This window comes from Leptodactylus fuscus, chromosome 9, assembly GCF_031893055.1.
Source record: "Leptodactylus fuscus isolate aLepFus1 chromosome 9, aLepFus1.hap2, whole genome shotgun sequence".
Taxonomy (NCBI): Eukaryota; Metazoa; Chordata; class Amphibia; order Anura; family Leptodactylidae; genus Leptodactylus; species Leptodactylus fuscus.
Window position 1 is genome coordinate 74,417,356 of NC_134273.1, and position 24,761 is coordinate 74,442,116.

General features: G+C 44.3%; 1 long non-coding RNA gene across 1 annotated transcript; it reads right to left on the minus strand.

The window, feature by feature from the left end:
- Positions 1-32: 32 nt before the first annotated feature.
- On the minus strand, positions 33-24,358 carry LOC142218221 (uncharacterized). Its single transcript, XR_012717449.1, has 4 exons — positions 24,199-24,358; positions 1,628-1,728; positions 819-909; positions 33-183 (listed from the first exon to the last, which is right to left on the minus strand). It is a non-coding gene; the product is annotated as an uncharacterized LOC142218221 (long non-coding RNA).
- Positions 24,359-24,761: the final 403 nt, after the last annotated feature.

The following is a 24,761-nucleotide window of genomic DNA, read 5'->3' on the forward strand; positions in this document are numbered from 1 at the left end:
AGTCCCTTTAGATCATCCACCATTTACAATGATTTAATACTGAATTTATAATAGAAATGAATCTCTTTCGCCCGTGTCATTCAGTGCATAGAAAGTCATATTATCCAGGTAGTGCACATTGCATCATGGAGTGTTCCTTGCCAAGTTCCAGTATTTACTCAGTGTCTGCTAGTCCAGCAGATCCTGGAAAAGAGAAGAAAGTGGTGTAAGTCTGACATGGACAGGATCTCCATTGCATAAGGACCAAGGTAACAATAGATTCCACTTACACGGAGGTGTGTGATGTCTATCTATGGGTAAATTCACATTGCGCAGATTACCAGAGCAGGACATTTAAATCTGCATATACATATATTTTGCAAGAATCCCATGCACTTTTCAGTTACTTTAAAATGCAGCGATTTTTGCCGCAGTTTCCGGCCCGTGGGGATTTGGCCTGATGGATTTTCCAAGATAAAGCTGATGGGATCAGATCTGTGGGAGTGCAACTCTTGGCACCCCCGTCGACTGGCTGTTTGCTTTGTCAGTCCTTCCACAAGCGGTGCAGGGCATATCACTACTATATGAACACCATGCAGGTAGACAGACCAGCGTAAAGCATGGAATGGCCGCAGCTAATCGTAAAACCCCCACTAGTCTGATATAGATGGACCAGAATAACCGCAGGTCAGCAATATCCTGATTCTATATGTAAGGAGAGCGCCATCACATGGCCACACGTCAGTACATAGGTGGCGGCCATACAGAGGATTATACCTCCCTCTACCATACAACCACAATGTGTGAGAGCACCGATGATCTGTAACTGTGCACATTACCTCGTCTGAGTCCTCCTGCAGCCTGTTGGTGGCGCTGTTGTATAAGTCTTCATGACGACTCCTTAGAACGGAGTATCTGTATGTAATATTACTATAGAGAAGAAAAAAAGAATTATCCAGATTGTCTCTCCAATACTCTGCTCCGTACAAATGAATCACTAGAAATAATATGGATATCACAGCTTATGTGTAATGCGGATCAGGAACGATGGCCTAGAATCGGTACGAGGCGTCCTGGATGTAGCGCAGTATGTCCCTTATAGCAGCATAGGGACGCATGATGCAATATAAAAACCCACATCATGACTGTATACTGTACCAAAAAAAAAAAAAATTAAAATAAAATAATTTTAGTTGTATTTATTATTCTTTGTAAGATATTAACAGGTTTTATTGCATTTTTTTTATGTAGATTTATCTTTGTATAATTTTTTTTTTTTTTTACAATTCGGCCCCTGTTGTGGTGGGTTTGCAGGGTGAACGCCAACTACCATCAGTCAGGAGGAATTCCCAAGGTAAAATCTCAAGTGTGAATAGAGCCTTAAATAATAAATGATAGCTTGATTTTTCTCTCCATTGTAATCAATAAGTCAAACCGCCCACCGAAAAAAAACAAAAAAACTAATCTAATCTAAACTTTGCTATGACAAACTGGAAATTGTGCAATACTTCACTTTTCCTGTGGAGGCACTACAAGCAAAACTCAACACTGGCCTGTAGACTGCCATAGAGGTCACAACGGACCCCCAATGATCTAACACTTATCGCTGATCTTGTGGAAAGGGCGTATTGTAAGACACATTTCTCACCTTTCAGGAAAGCAGTATTTTTTTATGATGAAAATGGCCGCCAATAACGCCAGCAAGGCGACCACAACAACCGCAACGATGATTCCGGGGTGAACTCTGACCTGCAAGGACAAGTCACACAGTCAAACAAGAAGACACCGAATCTGATCCACTAAAAATTTGAGAGGTCGTTCTGCCTGGAGAGAAGAAGGGGTTTCACATCCCCCATGTGAACCTTACTGAAGCCTCCTGAGACATAACATGAGAACAAGGAGATATCCGGTGATGGCAAGTGTCTGGTCCTCTGAATGGACACGCAACGTTATTATGTGGTTTTCATTAACCCTGCGGATCCTCTTCTAGCCCACCAACAGAAAGCCAGGGACTGGTGAGTGACACCACCATCCGGGCCCATCCACTCGGTGCACTAGGCCATGCAGACAACTACAGGGAACTGGATTTATAGATCTGAAATGGGTTGGTCCATAATGAAATGAACGCGCGGAAATTCTTCTAATTACTAGAGAGGTGGCCACTTATCTCATGCCCAGACTAAATAGTGGTTTTACGGTTTGTCTTGAGGACCCGCCCTGTCCTCCATTACACAGAACCAACGTCTGGAGGACCCATCCTGTCCTCCATTATACAGTAATAGCGTCTGGACAATCTGTCCTGCCTTCCATCATACAGTACCAGTGTCTTCAGGACCTGTCCTGTCCTCCATTATACAGCACCAGCGTCTTCAGGACCCATCCTGTCCTCCATTACACAGTACCAGCGTCTTCAGGACCCGTCCTATCCTTCATTATACAGAACCAACGTCTAGAGGACCCGTCCTGTCTCTTATTACAAAGTACCAGTGTCTGGAAGACCTATTCTATCCTCCATTACATAGACAGAACCCATTCCTGTGAATAAATCGGTTAGGGCAATATCTTGGCAATGGTGGTGGCGATTTACAATCACTGTGATTCAGGTGATCCTAACCTCCCTATCTGCAGGCCTGGGTTGATGTGCTGGGCTCTTTGGACAATCCCTTTAAGGCACAGATTGTTATGAATGATTGGCAGGTAGATTAATTTTTTAGAGATCTGATGCCAGAGTAGGGACAAGGGATCCCGGCACGTTGATGCACTTTCTGCCATTTCTGACGGCCATAGTAGTCAGATTTTTGCAAAAGTTAGAAGGTGTTGGCCGCCTTTAAATTGAAGCTGTGCTAAGTCCCCGGGTTTTCAGAAGCGGTACAGGTGGTGGTATGTATTCTATACTAATAATACAATGCCTTATGTTACATACACGCTCACTGCACCTATACATACAACATGCACTTAGCAATGGCAAACTGACAACAGATGAACAGGGATGGCGAGATACAACAAAAGTTCCTTTTTTGACTCTTGCTGTGAACTTCTCCCAAGAGAACGCCGCGCTCCTGCACAGTATTCAGACTAGATAAAGCGTCTGCTTATTTCTATTATTTTACAGCAGAGTACATTACTATTAGCTGCAACCTGAACGCGTTCTTAATCAGAATATTTCTACCTGGATTCTGGATTGCCTTTTTATCTATGAGAGGGATGCAGAATAAAGCAAAAAAAAATATTGGATATTATCTATACAGCAAAATCTGAAGCGGGAAAGGGCGGGGGCGCCGGCGAGAACGACTTCGCACTGCTATTTCTGATGCAGGCAGTAGACTCCTAGCTTATATCACTGAATGACTCATGACTGGAATCAGCAAGAAATATATGGCGGCCTAGATCTTAAAGACGCAGCGGAGACTGTGTGTGCAGGCAACGTTTGGAAAGCTGCCGATGACGCTGGTTAGTTTTTGGGTTTGCACCTGCGCGTCCCCTATATGTGAATGGGGTTCCTGCAACCCTGCTGAACTCAATGAGGCAAATCTGTTGTACACCTATAGCAAATCCACCACTGAAAGGATGATCTGCATCTGCCTCATGGAAATGTATAGAGACTGGTTTCAGAGCAGAATTTCGAGGCAGTATCTGTCTCTAATTCCATGCCAAATTGCACAGTGTTAACATACCCTTAAGGGACTGATGAAGGCATCTGATATAGCTAATAAGTTGGGGCTCCCCATCGCCAAATTTAATGGAGGAATGGAAGACTTTTTCCTTTGTTGGATCCAGTTTTAAGATGATGGCCACCCTACGACCCTCATTATTAAGGGCCTATTCTAGAGGGACTCCTATACAGGTTTTGCACAGGGGTAGTTTGCTTGCCAGGAATGAGAAGAGTTCCATCACCTCAAGTGCATTCAAGCAAGCGGTTTTACAATTTTTATTTTTTTTTTAACCAGATACAGTCCACACGTTGCCAATATTTCCTGTATCAAACCCTGAGCCAGAACACGGAGTCCAAGCATAAGGCGTCTATGGCGTTCGGAGCGCCCATAGCTCTACGGTCCTGTACTGAAAACATGATTATAGTATGGACAGAAAAGGAGAAGAAGAGCAACTCCAAGCACCATAAATTGACTATAGAGTCTGAAAATACTGCCAACATCCACTCTGTATCTCATGGACTGAACCTGGTCTTGTGAAGCTGCCCATACTCAGGAAGTATGGGTTAAAGAGTTCCCATCATTGAATACCCTTTTTTTTCCCCTCGATAACACGTAGGAATAGCCTTAAGAAAGGCTTTTCTTCTCCTACCTTTAGAGGTCTTCTCTGCGCCGCCGTTCGGTAGAAATCCAGGTTTTCTTTGGTATGCAAATAAGTTATGTCGCAGCACTGGGGGCGTCCCCAATGCTGCGAGAGAACTCTCCAGCGACGCCTCTATCTTCTTCTGGAACAGCCTCTCCCTGTGTCTTCTTCCGTCCTGGGTTTCAATCTTCCAGACCTCAGGCAGAGCAGACTGTGCATGCCCGGGCCACAAGAAAATGGTCACTTACATCAGCTTACAAGTGTAAGTGGCCATTTTCTTGTGGCCCGAGCATGCACAATTGGCTCTGCCAGAGGCCTAGAAAATTGAAAACTCAGGACAGAAGAAGACACCGGGAGAGGGCGTTCCAGAAGAAGATGGAGGCGTCGCTGGAGATTTCTCTCACAGCCCGTCCCCAGTGCTGCGAGAGAACGCATTTGTATACCAAAGAAAATACAGATTTCTACCAAATGGTGGTGCTGAGAAGACATCTAAAGGTAGGAGAAGAATAGCCTTTCTTAAGGCTATGCCTACGTGTGAACCAGAAAAAAAAAAAAAAAAAAAAAAAAAAAGGTATCCAATGATAGGATCCCTTTAAATCTGGTATGGCATCTCAGTCTCATTCACTTGTAGGCACAATCCAAAGTGGAGCCAATTTTTGTGAGCAACTTTTCTTCTAACCCTAGGTTGGGAGGAAAAAACTGTCTCATGAAAGAGCCCGCCATATTACTGTAGGGAGACTCCACCATGGAATTCTGGGGAAAAGGTATGCAGATTAATTTTTCTAGTAATGCCTGTAGCACCATCTTTTGTAAGGTAGCTCCCTGTAAGACAATGCAAAGAGAAACCCCTTTACAGCATGGCAGCGCTGGAGTCCTAGGTCCGAATCCGACCAGGAGACACCTGCAAGGAGTTTGCATGGGTTTCCTCCTACACTCCAAAGACCTATTAATAGGGGAATGTAAATGGTGATTGACAATGTCTGTAAGGTGTTGAGGAATAGGATGGCGCTATATAAATAAGCAGCAACATAAATATGCTGTGCTAGGATCCCTTTGCCAAAAAATATATGCCAAAGTAAAAATTTTTGCCAGGCTCGATTTTATCAGGCTTCACGGGATTTTTGAAAGCAAGAAAAACACAAACCAGAGTTTTAAATTTAAATTTTTTTTAACCCAGTTATAACCAGTCAGTGAATATTTAAGAAAATAAAAAAATCTAAATATCTTGTTTAGCTACCATAGCTAATGTGAACAGAGCCTTAATCCTTCACCCACACAAACTATTGCTTTCCTCGATCATTTGTTCCACGTCATTGTAACGGAATGGCAGAAATAATACCGTCTCATACACTTGCAGCTTAAACATCTGAAGTGTTATTTTTCATTCTCAGACTTAATATCCTTAGGGGTCCGCGCCTGCTTTGGTGCCATATGGCTGCTGAGCACTGTACTACCCAGAATATCATTTGTGCACCCACATAATAAACAACCTTCCCTCCATGTCAGGCTCCAGCCCTACAGACGTCTCGCGCGGTGGAATCGGCACATGTAAATTAGGATCACATTTCACAGCAGACTTTGCTTCCTCCAGCTGAATTAAAACCATCTTAGTGAAAATTAATTACCAAGTGTTCCAAGGTGCGCTCCATATTAATATTCTCCCTGCCAGATCTGAGCCGCGCTGCTCTGGCGGCCGTCGTAGCTCGCTACATCATTAATGCTGTTACACTGGCAGGTTACAGCAGCGTTCAGACACGAGTGAAGGGATTGCTCCATTTTAGAAACACAAAATATACAAAAACTGACGAGAGCGCCGCTAAGAAAAGCAAAAATTTCCCCATCTTAATAGGGAACACGTCATTGATTTCAGGCTACTGGATTCGCAGGTATTACGAAATCCTGACCGGTTCCATCGTTACCAAAAGCAGGGTTTGGTTTGGGAGGGGTATAGCTTCTCTTAGGGAAAGTTCACGCGGGGTATTTTGGTCAGGATTTTGAGGCCGCATCCACCTCAAAATCCTGACCAAAAAGACGGCTCCCATTGAAATCAATAGGAGCGGGAATAATGGTCATTCTCTCAGGCAGATTCGCCTCGCGACATCCGCCTGAAGACACTCCCTAACAACTAGGCCCATTCATTTGGGCCTAATCCGGAGCGGAGTGCTCGACTGGATGCTGGGGCACTGTAGCGACCCGTATTTTGGACCGGAACCATCCAGGTTACGGTCCAAAAAAATCCCGTGTGAACTTACCCTCCGCATCAGGTTCCAGCCCAAAATACGGGTAGCTGTGACTGGATGCACTCATCATTGTGGAAGGTACAATGGATCTACACAAGTATGCAGATGGAAGCAGCCCAAAAATGCAGATGTAAATGAAAGAGGGTTGTCCACTTATGACATATCCCCTAAGAACAGAATAAGGGCTGTGTCCTACCACGGGGGGCCCGATCCATAAGTCCCTCAGTGAAAGTCCTAAAACCTTGTGAATGGAGCACCAGTGCACGCTTACAAGACCAGTGCTCCATTGACTTGTATGGGGCTGCCAGAGATTAGTTGAAGTAGGCCTCATAGAAGTGAATGAAGCATCACCGATGCAGGTGCACTGGTGCTCCATTCCTAAGTAGGCCATGGGAAGGGGGGGGGGGGGGGAGGGGTACAACGACGACTTTCGGCCTCTTGTCCTCCTCATCACTGGAGGAACCCGGTGACCAGACACTTCTTCTCTATCCATAGGACCAGGGGATAAGTATCCATAACAGGACAATCCATTTAAAAGGGGTTATCCAGTTTCTAACACTATCATTAGTATAGGCAAGCAATATTAGATCTGCAGGTGGACAACACCCAGGACCCCAACAGATCACCGGCACCCAGACGGCGCAAATCTCTACCGTTTACATACCATGCGTCACACTGCTCACTCATAGTACAAACCTATGGGGCAGCGCTTACATGTAACTCTACAATTTGTACAGAGTGAGCAGAGTGGCTTGCAGTATGTGAATAGTACCGAGACCGGGCCTGTCTGGGCACTGTTGATCTTTGAGAGTCCCAGATGCCCGAAGATCTAATATTGGCCATCAATGTTAGAAACCAGACAACCCCTTTAACTCTTTCGGTATTGTACCTCTAGCGCCACCTGTTGGAAGATCTATAAATCAATATAGTGGAGTGGATGTATTAAGAGTGGTGCTCCCGTGAATCGCTGACGCCATTGCCAAGACAATAGGCAAATAAGCTCTTTGGAGCAATGAGGGAGTTACCATTGCTCCAGAGGGATAAGTAGCAACACCCTTATTGCTCCAAGGTGCCTATTTAGATATAGATTCCTCAGCAACAGAGGCAGCGATTACCCGTTATGCAGATCGGTCCGAGTCACTTGAAATTCAACTCCTTTTAAGAGTAGGTTTTGCAATCCATTCATAGATTTATGGGAATTTCTAAGGTGGAGTCTTAAAGAAATATGACCTTTCCCGCTCTCTAGTTGAAGGAAAAAAAAAAAATTTGACCCCGTGAAATGAATGAGGGGAAGAGTCGGATATTTAGGGTATACTCGCCAAGTGAGATATACAGCACAGAAACGCCTTCCTTAGCGGAACCACAGTGTTACCGCCCACTTGACCGATTAGTAGACCCTAATCTGCACCAACACTACAAGCGGTTTATATCTGTGGAATGGCTAAACAGATTTTGATAAACAAAACTCCAAAATGCTCCCGGTGACCGCGCCGATCGGATGATGCAAGTCATTGGGCATCTCAGACCTGGTGACACGTCTTCTATAAACAAGTGGAACTGTAAGAACACATCCTTTATAGGATATTTGTTCAGGCCTCAGAGATAAGCAACTTCAGCATCTGAACACAGACTTGTATACATTCCCACAGATTAGATCAGTAATCTGTACACTGTAATCTGGCAATGACTCCGGACAAGGGGAGCGGATACTCTTAGTGCTCGGGAACACATTGGTAACCCAGGCGTGAATGGCTCCTTTTCTTCTTAACCTATACTATGCACAATTACACTTGCATAACCAGCGGGCTGCTTTTCATTGAACAGTAAAGTGGTTTTCGAGAGGGAAAGGATCTTAACATGTGCGGCATAAAGACAAGATTTTGTTGGGGTCAGGTAGCAAGAATTGTAAGGAGCGACTGTCCCTGGTGAAATTCAATTCTCTCAATCCATTCTCTTCAAAGGAATCCGGAGAATATACATCAATGTGGGGAAGGCTGGAGGAAATGTTACATGACAGGGCGAGGGTCCCCGCTGTTCACTCCCGTAACAAACATTTATTAACATGGCTTATCAGAGGTTACATAGATGTCAGGGGAATAGATCCTGAGATACGACAAGAAATAACAGACAGGACCGCCTCATAGCACAGTATATAGAGATACATTTCACATGAGGGGAGACTTCCCTCTTTATGTCTCTTCTAGAGATGAGCGAATGTTTCAATAATTTGCTGAATTTTTGGATCTCTTTCGATTCAAATTAATTTGCGGCAAATCGTGTTAAAAGCCATCTATCTCCCGGCTGCAGAGAGCCTGTATAGTGGTGTAGGACACTGTTCTTTGCAGTGGTTTTTAGTGATGTCTCACTAGGGAACCTGAACCATCGATGCACTGATCATGGGTTCAGCACTATAAACTGCAATACACGTGTAGACGCAATAGGCTGACTTCCTCATTCTGGGCAGGATCAACCAGGTACTGGGGGGTACTAGCAGGCCGGGGGTCACTGGTCAGACCTCGGGCTTCAGAAGATGCATATTGCCCCCCCCATATCACCGCAGGGGGTTCCAAGGGTGACATGTAGCACGGCGGGACCCCTTGGATGCTGTGGTCATGTTTGACTGCAGCATCCAAGGGGTTCAGAACCCCAATCGGACCTGGAGTGAGAGCAGGGTGTTAGCTGTCAGTTACAGCTAGCTAATACCTACTCCTGATACCATGGGCGGATGTGAAGGGGTTAAAGGGCTGTGACATCACAGAGCTGGCTGGCTGCTAATTGGCTGCATGCATGGCTTTGTGACCGATCCTGCGTTCCCAGAGTTCCTTGCCCCATGTCCTAACGTTTTATGAAAAAATGTGATTCGTTACCACGAAGCGTGAGGAAATCCGGATTCGATGCGAATCAAATATTGCTGAAATTCGGATCAAATTCCACTTAGTCAGCTTCCATTCGCTCATTTCTAGTCACTTCTGCAAAGCCTGACCATAGCTGACAGACTTCAAAGTGAGGTTGCGGTCAGAGGTGGGGAAATTTATAGATTGGTGCAGATCCAACAGATACGCTATGAATGTCTTTTGTTGGAAAACCCCTTAAAATGGTCAAAAATGCTTCCTTCTCCACTTACACCTCCCCCTACGGCCAGGACACAAAACGCACAGTTTTGACCACCACCCAAAAAAGCAAGCTGCCCTTTGCAGTACCTGGAAAGTGGATGTGATTCTGGCTAAGTGTGTACGGGGGGCCTAAAGAAGCACATTTGACACTCAGTATATTGAAGGGAGTTTCACTAGACTAGAAATGTAACCTAAAATGGAATAGATTTTATAAATGACATCTTAAGCGTGTCATAGGCCATGAAAACCAAGTATTAAGTGCAGGGTAATAGAAATAGATGCCTTTTGAGAAGTGATTCTCCTCGAGATTAGATGGCATCTCATGAATGACATCTTAACAGAAAGGCTGCAAAAGTTCACTGAAAAATATAGGTGCTCTATAAATAATAATATATAATAACACAATTGTCTTGTGCATATTGCCTATTGAACCCCGCCATATAATTATATAGGTTGCTCGTATACTTGAACTCCCTGAAGAGCTCCTTCTGAGCTTCCTCCGGGATGTCTACATAAATCATATGATCATAGATCACAACCGGTTCCACTTTCAGGAATAATAAATTCAATTTAGAATTTCAGTTTTGTGAGACATTACAGGAAACACGAGCCGTTTCCTCTGGGCTACAAATAACAATCGGGCTGCCGGCATCACTGAATATTTCTTCTTTTCACATAAGACAGACTGTGGAGTACACAAAGACCAACAAATGCACCGCGGGAGGCCGGGCGAGGGTACGTTCACATCAGTCCGTCAGAAATCCCAGATTAGAAAGTCCTACAAGCCCGACTATTTCATCCGACGATCAGAAGAAAAATAAGACTCCATAATGGACCACATGATAGTCAACGGGGTCTCTCTGGATCCATTGTTGGCCAACATTAGACTGACTGCTTTTTCGGCTAATGAAGAATTGAGAGAAGGACAAAGAAGTGAATGGGTCCAGCAGAAAACGTACCTAGATCCCGATGGGAAGTGTGGACATATGGCTGCTCAATCTGCAACTTTAGACATCAGAGTATCTTGAGATTTCTTGACTGGTTATTCCAACCTCAAAGGCTACCAACACACCATTATCGGTACCCTACTCTCACCTTTAAAAGGTCCCTCTCTACTCGGCATTCCCCTTCCAATTCCTGAGCTCTTGCTCACCATTAGTACCCTCTTGTGGTGAAATTTTTAAGTTGGTGGTGGCTTCTTAAAGGGCCAACATGAACTGAAGCACTTCTGCTCCATCACCCATTCTCATTTTTATGGATCCTTTCCCCATTGCTCAGTTCCTGACTGCAATGACGTTCTATAGTCTTGGCATTCAGCTTGTCTTTTGACCATCTTACCTGTCTATTGCCAAATCTCCACTAGCCATGACCTGGCCCAGTTTTCCATTTTGTATGTCATCCACCAGTCCAGACCTCCACCTTCTAATTACAACTTCTGTCTGCCAACTTAATACAAAGTCCTTGCGTCATCTGCTCATTTTTATTGCAGCTATGCTGTGTAAAAATTTTCTACTCTCGTAGGAGGATAAACAAATGACTATTAGAAAGCTCCTTAGGGTTTGTTCACATGACAGAATTTCAAGAAAAATTTGAGGCAGTCATTATGGTGTATGAGGCTGACAGAGGCATCACAATAATTACCTATGGTATACCTGTGTGGTCAAATGCAGTACAAGAGGAAGCTAATGCAGGGACTCCTAAAGATGAAAAAGAGTCCCTGCAATAGCTGTATTACCTGGGTTACATTGAGAGTAGGTCAAAAACTGCTTGTAACTGAACAAATACTGTAGGGGCCAGGGGTGTGTGGTTACTTTAATGAGAGCGTACAACTAGAATACTAAGCATCTACCATCTTCATGGATGTGTCAGTATTTTTTCATAAGCATTCTAAACTTGTTGTACCTCCCTTACATAAAACACAGGCGGATTTATTAAGACTGGCATTTTGTGCATTAGTCTTAATCAAAGGCCCCAACTAGCTGAAGACACACCTGAATTATCAAGGATCCGGCCTCTTAATAAACCAGGTACATGGCCGTGCGCCAAGATGGAGGTCAAAGCCAGTCCTTTATTACAGAAAAATGGTGTGAATTATAATAAATGTCAGGTCGAGGCAGCTACATTCAAGCCTGCTCTACCCATATTCACAGAAAGAGGAGAGCAGGGCACAGGACATGGGATGTGGTGCATTATCACAAATCTATGCCAGTATTATGGCGTATATGAGTTGATAATCCCCCCCCCCTTAACTGTGCATTTTGAGGCATGGTTACACAGAGGAATTTGGGAAGGAGTTAAAAGGCAGTGATTTTTTCTTTTACAAAAGGTTCCAAAAACTTCCCTGAAGATCCCACAATAGAAAGGAGAGGCTGAACGACAAGTTGTCTTCTTCACTCGTAACGTTAATTAGAAATATACTATTTTAACCTATTCCTATGTCTAGGCTTTGCAACCGACCACAGATTCGCCTTGTGACATACTCTCTTAATTTCCACTTGTCCTTCCTTCTTATGTCTTTCCTCATCTTGTCATTTCTTCACTTGCCTAACTATTGGTTTGGCTGTAGTACACTCAATAGCAAAAGAAAAGAAAAAAAAAAAAAAAAAAATATATATATATATATATATATATATATATATATATATATATATATATATATATATATATATATATACACACACACACACACACACACACACACACACACACAAACTCAAACATACATGTAAATGATTGCAGACGTGATCTGATTAGATACTGGGTCATACCACAAAGTACTTTCTCTACGGCCCTATAAAAAGGCCTTCAGAAGTTACTTTTGGGTAGTGTACCTCTGGGTGAGAGATTGCCTAGTGCTAGACATGCTTCTAAGACCCACTTAAAGATATTCTGCCAGGTTGACAGATTGGGAGGAAAAGGTTGGTCGTTTTAACACCTGTTTGCAGTGGTTTCCTGTGAGCACAAACTCATTGTGCGAACAGGACCCGGCCAGCCCAGACAGACTGCCAACCCAGTAGAGGATTTTTGATTAGTAAGGCCTTGTTCCCATCTGCATTGGTATTCCATCCAGGGGAGTCTGCATGGGACCCCCTGCGAACGGAATACTGAACGCAACTGCAAGCGGTGTGCCAGGGAAAGCACACGGACCCCATAGACTATAATGGGGTCCATGTGCTTGCTGCGCACTGCCCGCACTAATCATGCGGACAGGAAAGTAGATTGTGAACTACTTTCCTGTCCGCATGCTCCCTGTGGTGATCTGGCGGCAAGCACACGGACCCCATTATAGTCCTTGTGCTTTCTCTGGCTCACCACTTGCAGTTGCATTCGGTATTCTGTTCGGGGGGGGGGGGGGGGGGGACCTCATGTGGACCCTCCTGGATGGAATACGAACGCTGATGTGAACGATGGGTAAAACCAGATCTCAGAGTTTCCTTGTCCACCTTCTAAGCACCTTTCCAGGTGCTTAGCAGAAATAAATTTGAAGTCCGTGCCCTTTACATGTCCTTCCATTGACATTCAGCCACCAAGAAACCTGCACTGCAACTGTATTGTCTTTAGCGATAAATCCTGGTTCTGTTTAGGGGTCTGACGGTCAGGTTCGGGTATGGCGTCCACATGGTGAGGGCTTCGATTCTTTACTGTGATCATCCCATACAACGGTCGGTCACCTCTAGTACTAACAGCTCAGCGATCTGTGCAGGACGAGGACATCCCGTTACCTTTCATGGGAGGCCTTGAATGAGGAAAAAGAGGTAACACATCCAAAAATAAATTTAAAGCACACACCTGCCGGCCTCAGTGCAATACAAAGCATTAATCCTCGGCCTGAGCCTTGCACAAGACCACAAAAAAACCAAAAAAAACTTAACAAAAATTATTGCTAAACTAGCGGCGGGCCCGACTTTGATTTGAATATTTCCTATGCATTTAAATCCCTTTGTTCGGCGTAAATATGATTTTACCCACTCACAATTTTGTACAATTTCTCCATCTCTTCCTTGAAATGGAGACTTAAGTAGCTCTCTCTCGCTCTCTTACACATTTCATGTTCCATTTTCTCCGGCTCCAAACTCATTTCCTATGTATTTGGAATGAGCGGCAATTCACATCTATCAGCTCAAATAGCAGTTCATCACAGTCGAGAAAGGTTTTTGGTAATACAGACCCAAAAGTAATCCAGCTTGTTGCTAACGTTAGTTCTATCCATCTCGGTAGACAATGGAGACCAACCAGAGCCCAGCTGTCTCTTCCCCCTCCAGCCCCGGCAATACAATGGGCACAAAATGTAATGCGGAAATTAAAACTATTGATAGTTTAATGGGCTGGGCACGGCTCTCCCCGGCCTCGGAAGCACGCTGTTCCTGGTGATTAATGGACGGCATTGCCATCACGTCAAAGGTTCTCTCTTTGTAAACACGTCGTTCTGTTTTCCTCCGTTTCTTCTCCATTGACAAGCTCGGCTCCAGTCACTTCTGACGCCACCGGGGGATTATACGGTAGCGCATAATTAACTTTGCTGTATGCATCGCTAGGTAATATCTCCGATTGTCCATTACTCCTAAAACAGAGCCCTCAAGGCTTGATGCCAGATAAGTATACTCAATCATTTTCGATGGCGTACGTAGGCAATCCTATCAATTTATTGCCAAATGGTTAGAAAAACGCGCTGGTGGGGCGTCGGGGGAATTGCTTAATATTTAGAATGTAACTTTTATGTAAATGGAGATGATGCATAAAGATGCTAGGTGCATGGAGCTTATGGACATTTGCATATTTCCGATTCCCTAAACCTAATAGCTGTCATGCAAGGGGTTTATTTTGATATTTCACGCCTTCGATACACAGTATTGCAGTCCCCTGTGTATAGGCTCAAGCTAAAGATATATGCTGAGTAAGTCACGTGGCCGGAATAAAGACTACGGTGTACTACATACATCGAGGTTTAATGGTTGCAAATATATTGACACTGTATATCTCTGTACACTGTATACAACTTCCACTCCGTATACTGTAGTGATGGCACCAGGGAACTGCAGCTCTGCAGTAAATGGCTTCTGCCAGACGTAACAGCTAATCTGTGCAGGGTCTGGATTTTGGACCCTGACCAGTCCTATATCCATGGCATAGGTTATCTATAAGCCATTATGCATAAATTTCGGACAATGCTTTACCTAGTTGTAGTGAGGGTCTGGACTGGCCCTTTTCTTGTTGCATGGGGCTGATGTTTGTACATAGCCCTCGGGCACCCAAACCTAGCACAGAGACTTGTTGCTGTGACAAAGGCCGTTCCCATTACAGTCATGCCCCGTCTGACAATGGCAGTGGTGAAAGCCTCGCTGTGCAATGTGCATCCTGATACGTGGGGCCCTGTAGCAACTAGAACAAACTCAGTTTAATGGGCTCCAGAGGGAGGAAAGAAAGTTTTGTAAGGCACACTGTGTTTAAGTCCTATATTCTTTAATCTTTGGGAATGAGGAGACTAAATAAAAGGCATTGAATGAAATCCATCAGAAAACTGGCACAGAGGGAGGATATTAAGACATACGTTTGGCACGAGGCCTTTTTTTGCACCAAACATGCACCATAGCCCCGACCTTTGCCTCTCCAGCCACAATGGAAGAGTGTTGGTGGAGCGGAGGGAGGGCTGAGGTGACAGACTTCTTATAACTCATGCCTATCTACTGTAGATTTCAATTCTGGCGCATCTGACAAAGATTTATGAAAAAAACCACAGCCACTACATAAATCTCCCATTCCCTGCATTACTCGATTCCTATGATTGACGGCCTAGCCTTAGTCCCAGGTGTTGGACCCTCGAAGATCACCAGTCCTGAGGCAACGAGGTAGAGCTGTGCTGTTCACTCAGCATATAAACTGTAACGACAAGTGTAGGTATTGCCTCTCCCATGCTGCCGGTGATCTGCGCCAATCCTGGGTGTCAGACTCCGCCCCCCCCCCCGGTCAATCATAGAAACCAGACAAACCCTTTAATTCAATTACCCGCCCATCCCTACTTTGTAATATATCTATGTTAGCCTCTTGTTCCTCTTATCAAACGACTTCCTTGCTCCTCTTCACTCTGATAAACTGATGTTCACTCTGAAAATTCAGCTTTATCGACTGCAAGTCACGACTCGCATTACAGAAGTCTATAGAAATCTACAGAGTAGGGAGGAGTAACTAGAGAGTGCGATACAAGAAGGAACACAGGTTTAGTGTCATGCTGAAGCTAAATAGAAGCTTTCAATCACAACCAAAGTACTTGATTCATACCAGTACTTCTCTGTATATGTCCTGCATGTTCCCAGAGCCATCGCTGAGTAGGAGAGAATCATGGAGCAGATTCTCTTCTATGTACTGTGTGCAGTGTATGGCAGCTAGTCTCCACCACCAGCTCAGAGAGAAATGCGACCACAAATAAAGCCTGCAGAGGGGCAAACTGCTAAAACTTGCAAGTAAGCTAAGTACCATAATGACCATATATAGTGTTATTCCTCATGTAGACACACTGTACTATTCATATAAACCTTCTTTAAAGGTTACATACACAATTATTCTATTATACACACTTATTCTATACTTCAAAATATTAGACACCATGCCAGGAATTCTTTGGTCGTCAGAATGTTCTGTAAAGTGAATTGCGTGCGCTTTTATGACCACACTGAATGAATAATTCTTTAGGTCACCGACTAAGAATAACCAAAATAAAGAAAAATTTCAGATAATGAGTGTTGACAAATACCCAATTTCTAACATTAGATTTAATATTTAATTGCTTGCATTCATTCGCCATCGTAGCCGCGCCGGAGCTGTCGCCTCTGCGGAAGAACTCATTTGTAAAGTACATATAATATAATATAATCCAAAAAAAAATAAAATAAAAAAAATAATATGTGACTCACATTGAGAATGCAGAACCGCAACCTAGACAATATATATGCCTGGATATTGTAATGCATGAGATATTGTTCCCATCTGAAATGTGACCTTGTCAAAGCGAAAAGTGGAAGAAAATTGTTCTAAAGTACTAGATCATTTAGCAATTTTGCAAAACACATGCATGAAAGTTAAAGGTGAAAAGGCTTAACTCTGCCTCATTTGTATTATGATGAATACATTCACATCCCCCGTACAAAAGACTTAACACCGGCAACGAGGGTGGAAAATTTTCTAATGCCGGTTCTGTTCCAAGGAATCTTTAAAAAAAGATAATGTACTCGAACAAAAATGGCAATTTTAAGAGAATGAATACACAAGATCCATCTGCTTTTCAATTCATTTAGAAGACAAATCATTAATACGGTTATAATCCTCTTCATCGAGCTGGAGACTGTTACGCACGGCCCTTCCTCCTTTATCTCTGCATTGTAGGGGTCCAGTTTCATCTCTCAGCCCCCGATGTACATTTATTAAAAGAGGAATATCCAGCAAAAGCTCCACAAGTCAGCCTTACACAGTCCATAGATAGACTGGAGCCGTCCTATAGTCGTGTCCCAGTTTCTTGTACTAAACCAAACTTGAGGCAGATTTATTAAAGGGATTCTATCATTAGAATCCTTATTTTCCAGGCCTACTACGTCGGAATAGCCTTAAAGGGATCCTATCAATAGAAAGCAATTTATTGCGACTAACACGTAGGAATAGCCTTAAGAAAGGATATTCTTCTCCTACCCTCAGATGTCTTCTCTATGCCACCGTTCGATGGAAACCCAGTTTTTCATCAGTATGTAAATGAGTTCTCTTACAGCAGTGGGGGCGGGCTCCAGTGCTCAAACAGCACTGGGGGCGTCCCCAATACTGTGAGAGAAGTCTCCAGCGCAGACTCCACCTTCTTCAGGAATGGGCTCTTTACACGTCTTGTTCCGGTACTGGCAGTCAAACTTCTAGGCCTCAGGCCGCTTACTGTGTAAGCAGCCATGTTGTGGCCACGGGCATGCGCTGTAGGCTCTGCACGAGGCCTAGATGTTTGACCCCCAGCGCTGGAAGAAGACGAGTGAAGAGCCCGTTCCTGAAGATGGAGGCGGCGCTGGAGACTTCTCTCGTAGCATTGGGGATGCCCCCAGTGCTGTTTGAGAACTCATTTACATACCAATGAAAACCAGGATTTCAACCAAACAGCGGTGCGGAGAAAACATCTAAAGGTAGGAGAAGAATAGCCTGTCTTAAGGCTATTCCTACGTGTTAGTCACAAAAAAAAAAAAAAAATTGCTTTTTAATGACAGGATCCCTTTAAGAAAGGCTATTCTTCCCCTACCTTTAGATGTCTTCTCCGCGCCTCCGTTCTGGTGATATTCACAGTTTTCGTATGAAAAGGAGTCTCCAGACTCTCCTGCTTGCAGACTCTCCAGTGATGCCCTCCATCTTCTTCTCGCGACCGCCTATTCAACCGAAAGCGCCGACTGTGCATGTACGGTGGCCATTTTCCTGTGGCCTCTTAGGAGACTGTCCGTTCAGCCACAGGAAAATGGCTGCCGCTCATGTGCAGTCGGCGCTGTCGGTTGACGACGCAGAGAAATGGCAGCCGCGAGAAGAAGATGGAGGGAGTCACTGGAGAGTCTGCAGACAGGAGAGTCTGGACACTCATTGGCATACGGTGAAAACTGTGAATATTACTGGAAAGGCGGCGCAGAGAAACAACTAAAGGTAGGGAAGAATAGCCTTTAAGGCTATTCCGACATCGTAGGTCTGAAAAAAAGGATTCCAATGATAGAATCCCTTTAAGGGCATATTCACATGACCCTGTGCTAGTTCAATGTGCTATACGGGTTCTTCCAGATAGCCGGCAAACTCGTTTATTTGCATTGGTCCCTGCACACGACTGATTTCCACACAGCCTTGTGCGGGCAAATAATCCATGCCGTAAAGCTCAGGACAGGTCCTATTCCTGTTTGGGGTCAGTGAGCATGATCGCAAAACTAATGAATGGGGCCGTGGAAACATGGCCGATGCACAGGCAGCACATGGATGATGTAGTGCCCATGCCATTCCATCATCCAGATTGCACATGGTCGTGTACATACCTCCTAGGATTGGGGTTTCCTTCACCAGACTTGAGTGAAACCCTTGAAAGGCTTCAACTCCCAACAAGACCACTGGGTGGCCATCTAGCACGTCCATTTGTGGCACAATATCATGAAATAATAATATCCTGAAAAGCTGGTCATCTCACAATACACATATCTGGACGTGTTCAGGCAAGCAAAAAGGAAAGGAAGGACACAATCTGTATTTCTGAAGGGACACGGGATCCTTGCTCCATAGTGTATTCTGCGCAGAGACACTGCCTCTAGCAACGGTCTATATATTGCAACGATACAGGAATGTTGCAGACGTAACTTTTAGCATCTATCCAAAAGGTGAAACGAAGCGGTCAGGTAAACTTTTGTACTATACATGAGGCAAGACTGCATTTTTGTGGGAACCTGTAATACAGGTTCATAAGAATTGGAATAAACACTTACACGTGGACATGTACTCACAGTTGTTATCTGACATCGTACAAGGATATTGACAAATCCTGCTACAGATATTGGATTTACTACTGTTTGCACGGTAGGTGCTAGCGTCAGTACCATAGTGGCAGAAGTATAACAACTTGGAAGATTAAATATATTTACAAAGGAGTCCTCATGTCCTTTATCGGGGTTGGGCAATATCCAAGAGTGGAAGGAACAAAAACACCCCCCCGGAGGCGATAGTATGTCCCGTAACTAAAAGGCCTGGAAGCACCAACTAACCCCAAAACCTAATTTATCAACCCATCTACGTCAGGTTTCTAGCATAAATGGAAGGCAATGTCAATGAGTGTGAAGGGGAACACCCTTTATTATGCCAAAGATGTGCCACATTCACAAATCTGCTCTCGCTCGCTTTTGTGAATGTAGGTAGAGGGTGGCAGGTTTTTCGGAGTCCTCGGCTTCACATAGTTATTATAATTCATGTTGGGCTTCCTTTAAAACCATGGGCATCTACTAGATTATATACCTAGCTGCTATCTGCAGGACCAGTCCAAAGTGCCCACTGGATGCCAGGCAGTGGTTGCGGCACGGGAAGTGTCGCCAAAAACAGCCAACCAGATCACTCAAGGATCTACCAGATCAATCGGAATTGGTCTTCATTGTAGCTTTCACAGGGTTCAAAGTAGAAACCTCCCATCAATGACATCCATGAGGGCCATCAAGGCATAAGAGTAGGGTTGAGCGATCGGGATCTGATCCTGATCAGTGATCGAGCAAATTTCACGATCGTGATCGGCTGGAAAATGATCGAATAATCGGATTTTGAAATCTCAAGATCAGCTCAACCCTACTGTATATAAAATTAGGGTTGAGCGATCGGGAAAGATCGGATCCCGATCGGTGATCGAGCAAATTTCACGATCAGCTGGAAAGTGATCGGAAATCTGATTTTAAAATCGATCCTGAAATCTCAAGATCGGCTCAACCCTACATAAGAGTGAATGTGGTCTTAAAGGAAGAGTCACTCGGACCTAGCCCAATTACTGTTTGATTCAGGTGACCCCTAACCTATCTATCTGAAGGGCTCGGGCTATAGGCTGGTTTTGGGGACACCGCCTTCAAACATAACGTTAGTAGTAATGGTATAAGGAAAGGAAAACTCTGAGAACGCGCTCTGATTGGGTTTACAGCTTAATTGTTACTCGCAAAGGCTAATTAGAAAACTTTGTGAGGTGCAGAAAGTTTTTGCACATTTGTTTCGCTCGATTGTGAAGTCCTTCTTGCCTTCATAGACGGGCGCTCTTATTACGTGGGAACAGGATTTCTCACCGCCTCGTACAATTAATTGAATGTCCCTTTTGAAAGGAGAAGGTGCTCGGCAGAGTATCACGACTTTAGGTACTCAACAAGCATATTATGCAAATCGCGGCTAATTAATTCGCAAAATTCAATTTGTCTAGCCCATGCTAGGAAAACTGTGCTATGTAAACTGCAAACATAATGATGGATTCATTGTAGGGGGGGTGGAAGAGAAATTATACAGCAAAATTCTAAATAAATATTTAGCCCTCTCTGTATCTTCAGCACCTACACCATCATTGTTCACTGATCGACGTGCGAGCTCGGAGTGGGGCATTCATGGCTGGTCTGATCAAACACAAAGGGGTGACTTGAAGCTCCTGGGACCCAATGCAAAAATGAGCAATGGGGCCCCTACCACCCCTATGCCTTTTAGGATAATGTTATATTTTGTGTGGCAGAGGGACCTTTGGTGCCTCCTCAGTAGTGAGAATGATCAGGGTGGGTTTGAGTTAGGCTACATGTAGGTATCTGGTCCATGGTTGAATGGCACATGAATGACATCCGTGTCCACGCAAAGCCATTCACTTATCTCAGGAAGCCCTGAGGACCGGGCCCGAGTTTTGCCCAGGGCTCACTGTATACAGGGCCACAACTATGAATGGGTCATCAACACAATGATGCAAGGAGTCACGGTCTTCTGACTAGGTTTGCGTCAGGAATTCTAGCCGATTTGCGAACCAGATTTTCACTATTGTATACACATAGAATCCCTTTAAGCAGTGGTATCACTATCATTAAAATCACATCTTTTCTTGGTCACACGTAGGAATAGCCTTAAGAAAGGCTATTCGTCTCCTACCTTTAGAGGTCTTCTCCGTGCCGCCGTTCGTTAGATATCCCGGTTTTCGTCTGTATGCAAATGAGGCCTCTTGCAGCACTGGGGGCGTCCCCAATGCTGCGAATGAACTCTGAAGCGACGCTTCCATCTTCTTCAGGAACGTCCTCTCTGCGCTTCTTCTACCGGTGCTGAGTTCAAACTTCTAGGCCTTTGGCAGAGCCAACTGTGCATGCCCACAGACCACAGGAAAATGGCCGCTTACACAGCTTACTATGTAAGTGGACATTTTTCTTGTGGCCGTGGGCATGCGCATTCTACTCTGCTTGAGGCCTAGAAGTTTGAACCCAGCGCTGGAAGATAATGCGCAGAGAGGGCGTTCCTGAAGAAGATGGAGGCGGCGCTGGAGAGTTCTCTCACAGCATTGGGGATGTCCCCAGTGCTGCGAGAGAACTCATTTGATACCGGTGAAAAATGCGATTATAATCGAACGGCGGCCCGGAGAAGACACTGACAAGTAGGAGAAGAATACCTTTTCTTAAGGCTATTCCGACGTGTGATCGAGAAAAATAAAAATGTGATTTTAATGATAGAATCCCTTTAAATAGTCAAAGCTAGTGGCTTAAAGGGGTGGTCCAGAACTTGGCCTATCCTCATATCAATACAGAAGTCTCAAAATCCCTTAGAGGATATTGTTTTATCATAACTGTGGGGTTATCGTAGTCTTAGTCACATCCTGTTTTGCTGGTTGTATTTCCTCGTGTCAGAAGGAAATATTCCATAACGCTTCTGCCGAGACGTCTCAATTTTTAACCCTGTGTTGTGCTATTTGCGATTTGGTGGGTTCTGCCCTTGAATCCTGGCACCCCTTGCTATATATATATTGTATAGTGTAAACTGTAATCTTTAAACTTTTTGCAAACTTTTATTATTCAATGACATAAGGCCAGTATATGCCGCGATCCCGGGATGTACAAGAACTGTTAAAATTGTGGAATCGTGCGACATTAATGCACAAAATTACAAGAATTCTGACAACGGTGCATGCAACCACACATAAGAGGTAGTTATGGTCATTGTAACCCCATAGTCTTAGCAGAGATTGCAAATGACCAGCCAACCATGTAATACACAGATGGGCCGGGTCCTCCCGAGTCATATTGAGTAGCAGATTACCTCCATGATTTTTATTCATCTAATAGAGAATAGGAAAGGGCGGTGCAGTTGTGAGACAACCCCTTTATATTGACCCCCCCAAAAACCATCATGGCAGTCAGCACCAACAATATAGGGGTCGTGCAGGCATGTTCTCCTTGCATTAGACAAGAAGAGCTGCAAGTGCATGCTAGGTGGCAAGGTGTCGTGCAAATAGTCTGATATTGTGCAAGTCCTGGGCCCCGATCCCATCATTTAGCATAGTACATGTGCAGGATACTCTCTGAATGTCACATATTTACCCTGGAGATGTATCGCCCAGCACGTAACTACAGCTCTATGCCTGATGTCAGACTAGAGAAGTAGGAATCCAGATCTCATGATTCAAATGCTGTCAGAACGTCCCAAAAATGTTGGTAAACCTGAAAATTTTGAGCAAATCACTAAAAATTCCAGGATGACAGAATTATTAATAGAACTATTTTGCAAACACATTATAATATATTAAAGTCCAATAAACGTCCCCTCATGGTATTTTAGGTACTTCTCATGTGGACCAATTTATTACCAGAGCCTCTCCCCAGTAAGAATGGCGCAGGAGATACCGATCTTAAAAAATTCCCCCAATGGTGGGTTAGAAGACGTTTTTATACATTGCTTTGGGCCAGACTGAGCAACATATGGTTTTTACATCAATATTAGGCTTGTGTCAGGTAACCTGAAGGACGGAGAGCCTGTTTGCTAAAACAGGAGTTACCCACTGACCCCATAGCCCAGGGGTAGGGAGCCCTGACTCTCCAGCTGTTACAGAACTACAACTCCCAGCATGCATACCTGCTCTGTTATTCTTGAAACTCCCATGGAAGTGAATGGAGCATGCTGGGAGTTGTAGTTTCACAGCAGCTGAAGAGCCAAAGCTTCCCTACCCCTGCCATAGACTATAATGAGGTCCGCCATGTTTCCATCGATTTTTATACTGAAACTTCGTGCAGGACTTTTTTCGTCGCAGATCTTCAGCCGCCGATCCTCCTGCAGAGAATGTGACGCAGAGGTGAACCTAGCCTGAGGAAACCGGACGTATTCCTGATGGTCACATCTAGGACAATCCGAATTCACGTCTGACACTAGGTTCACTCGCTTTTCTGTTCTGATCCAGCAAAGGACCAGAACAATGGACAGTCGGACTGCTGTAATAGCGGATACACACAGAGCCCGGTGGACGCTATTGACTATAAGGGAGCCTTCACACGGAGTAAACACGCGTGTATTTTTGCAAAATACACGTGTAAAAATAAGACTTCAATGACATTTTACAGGCGTATTTTTACATGTGTAAAAAATATAATTGACGTCAATGGGAGTCTTATTTTTACATGTGTATTTTGCAAAAATACACGCGTGTTTACGCCGTGTGAAGGCTCCCTAATGGGGTCCATCGTTTCAAAACCGTACACGAAATGATTTCAGGCAGATGTTGCGACTGATGACTGTACGGATGTGAACACAGCCTGAGGGAGCGAAGATGCAAAGTGTGCGGCACTTTAGTGTGACATATATAACATGATATACAGTGTGTGTGTATATATATATATATATATATATATATATATATATATATATATATATATATAGATATATAAAGTTGCAAGGATTTGACACACTGAAAAAAAAAATAGTCCTAAAAAACACGATATTGAGCAAAAACAAGCCGGCAGTGTTATATGAGGCAGCAGAAGTGCGGGGTTTGAAGGGTTAATTTGTAAAAAAAAAAAAAAAAAAAACTAATAGTACAACCCCGCTGACGTCAGCACAGTCACCTGTTGCTCGGCGCCGTCCACACTCGGCTGTTCCCTGGCGGTTCTGGAGCCGGTGAGGAGAAGGTTTCTGGAGTATTGTTCCGCTTTCACAGTCACCGCAGCCAGTCCTGCCGCAACTCCCACATAGCCAGGCCCGGGCCGCCACAGCTCCGGCGGCGCCATCTTGTCACGCCCGGCAAATATATTGACAGTCAACGCTTCCAGGAAAGCTCCTGATTGGCTGCGACGCGTCAGAGGAAAGCGGTGATTGGCTGCTTAGTGGACGGAGGGCGTGTCTTGTGTTACCTGACACAGGTGACAGTGCGGCGGAGCGGCTGCTGTACACGGCGCTGTACACACACAGCTGCAATGTCGCAAGATGGACTCTTCCTTTTTAGTTTCAGGCAAACCAGAGCAATGTTATGATAGTGAAAGAGAAACTATTTTTTGCCAGTAAGACGACATTCACATCTTGCAGTTTTGTATAGAAGGCAAAAACGACATTGCAAAATCCCACAAGACTCTGATGCAAATGGCTGCAAAAACGATATATATATATATATATATATATATATATATATATA